This window comes from Lathamus discolor, chromosome W, assembly GCF_037157495.1.
Source record: "Lathamus discolor isolate bLatDis1 chromosome W, bLatDis1.hap1, whole genome shotgun sequence".
NCBI lineage: Eukaryota > Metazoa > Chordata > Aves > Psittaciformes > Psittacidae > Lathamus > Lathamus discolor.
In genome coordinates, this window is record NC_088908.1 from 27,958,937 (window position 1) to 27,964,317 (window position 5,381).

Genomic DNA, 5,381 nt, shown 5'->3' on the forward strand with positions numbered 1-5,381 from the left:
GCGGAGCGGAGACTCCCCGGTGCAGCCAGCGCTGCTTGCTTATTGCCTCTCGATATTAATCAATTGTAATATAATCAATTGTAATAAAATAATTGAATCAGATCATGGTTAAGATGAAATTTTTATAACACCCGGAAGGGCTAGATCGCTGCTTGGGTCGGGCTGGGTCTCAGTCAGCGGGTGGTGAGCAGTTGTATTCTCTTCCCTTGTTATTTCCCTTATCATTGTTATTATTGGTGGTAGCAGTAGTGGTTTTGTGTCATATCTTAGTTACTGGACTGTTCTTATCCCAACTCATGGGAATTACATTCTTCTGATTCTCCTCCCCATCCCTCCAGGAGGGGCGTGGGGGGTAGTGAGCGAGTGGCTGCGTGGTTCTGGGTTGCTGGCTTGGCTTGAGCCACAACAGAAGCATGTAATAGGAATTTTTAACAATTACACCTTTTTTTTCTTCCCTCAGGGGGTCAACCTATGGAGGAGATAGATTTTCCCCTCATACTCTCCGCTCCACCACCAGGCTATTTATAGTAGAAGTAGATTCTGGAAATATTAAAGATCCTGACTATCCTTTCAATGCCCTTTAAAGCACCCTGCTCTTTTTGCTGAGAAACAGCTTGTTGCTGAATATGCTCTGTGTTTTACCTATGGTATGACCACCCTGAGAACGCCTGATCTTTTCCAAACTCGGAAGCTAAGCAGGGTGATTTGGAGAAAACTCCAGGAACAAACTTGCCAACAAAGTTTTCAAGCTGACAAGCAGGTATTCTTTATTGCGGCGCCGGGAGACACAGGGGATAGCTCCTCCTAACGTGTGTCTCCCTGTTGCTACACAAGCTGTCCTTACATAGTCCCTGGTCATACATACATTACGTCATTTTCCAGAAAGTTCCCCGCATGCATACAGAATTGTGGTGGTGGTCTCTGAGGGTCGTTTACTTCTTCCAACAATCTTCATCACTTCTGGCAGCCTTTGGAGTACGCGCAGTAGATGCTCATACCAGTTTAATTGGTTCGTTAGCACTGGAGACATAATAATCACAGAATCACACAGAATCACAGAATCCCAAGGGTTGGAAGGGACCTCAAAAGATCATCTAGTCCAACCCCCCTGCAAGAGCAGGGTAACCTACAGTACATCACACAGGAACTTGTCCAGGCGGGCCTTGAATATCTCCAACATAGGAGACTCCACAACCCCCCTAGGCAACCTGTTCCAGTGCTCTGTCACTCTTACAGTAAAGAAGTTCTTCCTGATGTTAACGTGGAACTTCCTATGTTCCAGTTTACACCCATTGCCCCTTGTCCTATCACTGGATATCACTGAAAAAAGCCTAGCTCCATCATCCTGACACCTACCCTTTACATATTTGTAAACATTGATGAGGTCACCCCTCAGTCTCCTCTTCTCCAAGCTAAAGAGACCCAGCTCCCTCAGCCTCTCCTCATAAGGGAGATGTTCCACTCCCTTAATCATCTTTGTGGCTCTGCGCTGGACTCCTTCAAGCAATTCCCTGTCCTTCTTGAACAGAGGGGCCCAGAACTGGACGCAATATTCCAGATGCGGCCTCACCAAGGCTGAGTAGAGGGGGAGGAGAACCTCTCTTGACCTACTAACCACACCCTTTCTAATGCACCCTAAGATGCCATTTGCCTTCTTGGCCGCAAGAGCACATTGCTGGCTCATGGTCATCCTCCTATCCACCAGGACCCCCAGGTCCCTTTCCCCTTCGCTACTTTCCAGCAGGTCACCCCCAAACCTGTACTGGTACATGGGGTTGTTCTTCCCCAGATGCAAGACTCTACACTTGCCCTTGTTAAATTTCATCAAGTTTCTCCCTGCCCAACTCTCCAGCCTGTCCAGGTCTCGCTGAATGGCAGCACAGCCTTCTGGTGTGTCAGCCACTCCTCCCAGTTTTGTGTCATCAGCGAACTTGCTGAGGGTGCACTCAGTTCCCTCATCCAGGTCACTGATGAAAATATTAAACAGCACCGGTCCCAGCACCGACCCCTGAGGGACTCCACTAGTCACAGACCTCCAGCTAGATTCTGCGCCATTGACCACAACTCTCTGCCTTCTTCCTTTCAACCAGTTCTCGATCCACCTCACTACTTGATCATCAAGCCCACACTTCTTTAGCTTATCTATGAGGATGCTGTGGGAGACAGTATCAAATGCCTTACTGAAATCAAGAAAAACTACATCTACCGCTCTACCATCATCCCTCCACCTAGTCACTTCCTCATAGAAGGCTATAAGGTTGGTCATACATGACTTCCCCCTCATAAAACCATGTTGGCTGTTCTTAATGACCCCCTCATCCTTGATATGCCTAGTGATGGAGTCAAGAATAAGTTGTTCCATCATCTTTCCAGGGATGGAGGTAAGGCTGACCGGTCTATAATTACCCGGGTCCTCCTTCTTGCCCTTCTTATAGACTGGTGTGACCTTTGCCATCCGCCAATCCTCAGGCACCTCGCCCGTTTCCCACGACTTACCAAAGATGATGGAAAGTGGCCTAGCAATGACCTCCGCCAGCTCCCTCAGCACCCGTGGGTGCATTCCATCCGGACCCATCGATTTACAGATGCCCTGATTGCATAGCTGATCCCTAACCCAATCCTCATCTACCAAAGCAAACTCCTCCTTTGTCCTGACTCCTTCTGGGGCTATAGAAATCCGGGGCCCTCGGCGAGAGTCTGCAGGAGTAAAGACAGAGGCAAAGAAGGCATTCAGCACCTCTGCCTTCTTTATATCCTCTGTCTCCAGGGCACCCACTTCGTTCAGCAGTGGGCCTATATTGCCTCTTGTGTTAGTTTTATTTGCTATGTATTTGAAGAAGCCCTTTCTATTGTCTTTAACCCGACTAGCAAGATTGAGTTCCAAGGAGGCCTTAGCTGTCCTAATTGCCTCCCTACATCCTCTAACAACTGTCCTATATTCCTCCCAAGCGGCCAGCCCCTCCTTCCATAATCCATAGATTCTCCTTTTCCACTTGAGTTTGCCCAGCAGCTCCTTGTTTAACCACGCCGGTCTCCTAGATCCCTTACTTGATTTCCTACTCATTGGGACGCTCCGATCCTGAGCTTGGAAGAAGCGGTCCTTGAATGCTAACCAACTATCTTGAGCCCCTTTACCGCCTAGTACACTTTCCAATGAGACTTCCCTTAGCAGTTGACTGAAGAGGCCAAAGTTGGCCCTTCGGAAATCCAGAACTGTGGCTTTGCTAGGTATTCTATTCCTCCCACACAGGATCCTAAACTCCACCATCTCATGGTCACTGCAGCCAAGGCTGCCATTGACCATCACCACTTCGACCAAACCCTCCTTGTTGGCGAGTACTAAATCTAGCAGCGCTGCTCTCCTAGTTGGTACGTCCACCATTTGCATTAAGAAATTATCATCAATGCACTCGAGGAACCTCCTAGACTGTGAATGACTGGCTGTGTGAGTCTTCCAGCAAATATCGGGGTAATTAAAGTCCCCCACGACGACTAAGGCATGTAGTCGCGAGGCTACTTCCAGTTGCCTGTAGAAAGCCTCATCAACTCCTTCGTCCTGATCAGGAGGTCTGTAATAGACCCCCACAACTGTATCACCCGTGCCAGTCTGTCCCTTAATTCGTACCCACAGACATTCCACTTGCTCCTCATCCGACCCCGGACAGAACTCAATACATTCTAGTTGCTCTCTCACGTAAAGAGCAACTCCACCACCTCGCTTTGCTGACCTATCTTTCCTAAAAAGGACATAGCCATCCATGACCACATTCCAGTCATGTGAACTGTCCCACCATGTCTCTGTAATCGCCACTAGATCATAACCTTTAGCCCGCACACAGACTTCTAACTCCTCCTGTTTATTCCCCATGCTGCGTGCATTGGTGTACAGGCATTTCAGGGAGCCAGTCCTAGTACCCTTTTTCCCCTGCGGGACAGGGTCTAAAAAGCTATCCTTTCCCACAAGTGAAACAAGAGATTGATAGTCCTCCTTAGCCCGCCATCCTTCAATCCCTAGCATGTTCCTCTTGGGCTTGTCCCCAACAGGCCCAGTTAAATCCCCTCCCCCCTTCATAACTAGTTTAAAGCCCTGTCAATAAGCCCTGCTAATTCCTGCCCCAAAACCCTTTTTCTTCTCTGGGACTGGTGTATCCCACCTGTCACCAGCAAACCAGGTGTCACATACAGCAGCCCGTGACTGAAAAACCCAAACCCCTGCCTTTGGCACCAGTCACGTAGCCATACATTAACCTGCAGAGTCTTCTTATATATCCCTTCACCCTCGCTTGCAACAGGTATGGAGGCAAACACCACTTGTGCTCCAGACCCTTTAACCAGCCGTCCCAGGGCCCTGAAGTCTCTCTTCATTGCCCTTACGTTCCTCGTAATAATTTCGTCACTGCCAACCTGAAAAACCAGCAGCGGATAGTAGTCAGACGGCTGCACCAGTTCAGAGAGTTTCTTTTTAACATCTCTAATCCGAGCCCCAGGCAGGCAGCAGACCTCCCTGTGGGGTGGATCTGGTCGACAAATGGGCCCTTCTGTTCCCCTCAGAAGGGAGTCACCCACCACAATTACTCTTCTTTTCTTCTTGGTTGGGGAAGTTCTGAGGCATGGGGGTGAGTGACTAGCCCTGGGTGACTCACTAGATAGATTTGCCTCTCCATCTCCATTCACCTGGCCCTGAATTTCCAAGACCTCGTACCTGTTATTCAAGGGCAATTGGGAGGGAGGAAGGGATTGTGAGGGTTTTCGCTTACCTCTCTGAGAAGGAACCTCCCTCCATCCATCCTTGTCCATTAAGCTCTCTCCTTCTGTCTGATGGTAGGAGGGAAGGGGATCCATAACTTGTTGAACCACTTCCCTCTGCCCTTGCCTTAGGGTGTGGTTCCACCAATCTATTTCACTTTCACACTCTCTAATGGCTCTCAACCTTTCTACCTCCTCCCTCAGTTCAGCCACCTGCCTGAGCAGATCATTTATTTGCTCACAGCGAACACAAGCAGTATCACTGGCTCCCTCCAATACAAGTGCCAGGCTCAGGCATTCGCTGCAGCCAGAGACCTGCACAGCTGCATGTCTGCAGGAAGGCTCAGTCTGGATACCCACATTAGTACTCACTACAGCTTTCGATCGTGTTGTAACCATGATCTATCTGGTCAATCAATCTGTCTACATCTCTCAGCACTCCTTCCCCCTCCTGTACTCCAGGCGAGTCCTCTCGATGAGGCAGTTGGAACGTTTCCCTGCCCGCTCCCCTGCCCGCTCGCCTGCCCGCGCGAACTGCCGCGCAAACTGCCTCAACCCTCTGCCTCGACGCTCTCCAATAATCCTCCTATCCTCCTACTTATCAGTTAAAATGTAGCCCATCCTGGACACCTGCC

General features: G+C 49.4%; 1 long non-coding RNA gene across 1 annotated transcript; it reads right to left on the reverse strand.

The window, feature by feature from the left end:
• Positions 1 to 741: 741 nt before the first annotated feature.
• Positions 742 to 5,381, reverse strand: LOC136004389 (uncharacterized). The gene is made up of 2 exons (XR_010608432.1): positions 4,758 to 5,381; positions 742 to 1,020 (listed from the first exon to the last, which is right to left on the reverse strand). It is a non-coding gene; the product is annotated as an uncharacterized LOC136004389 (long non-coding RNA).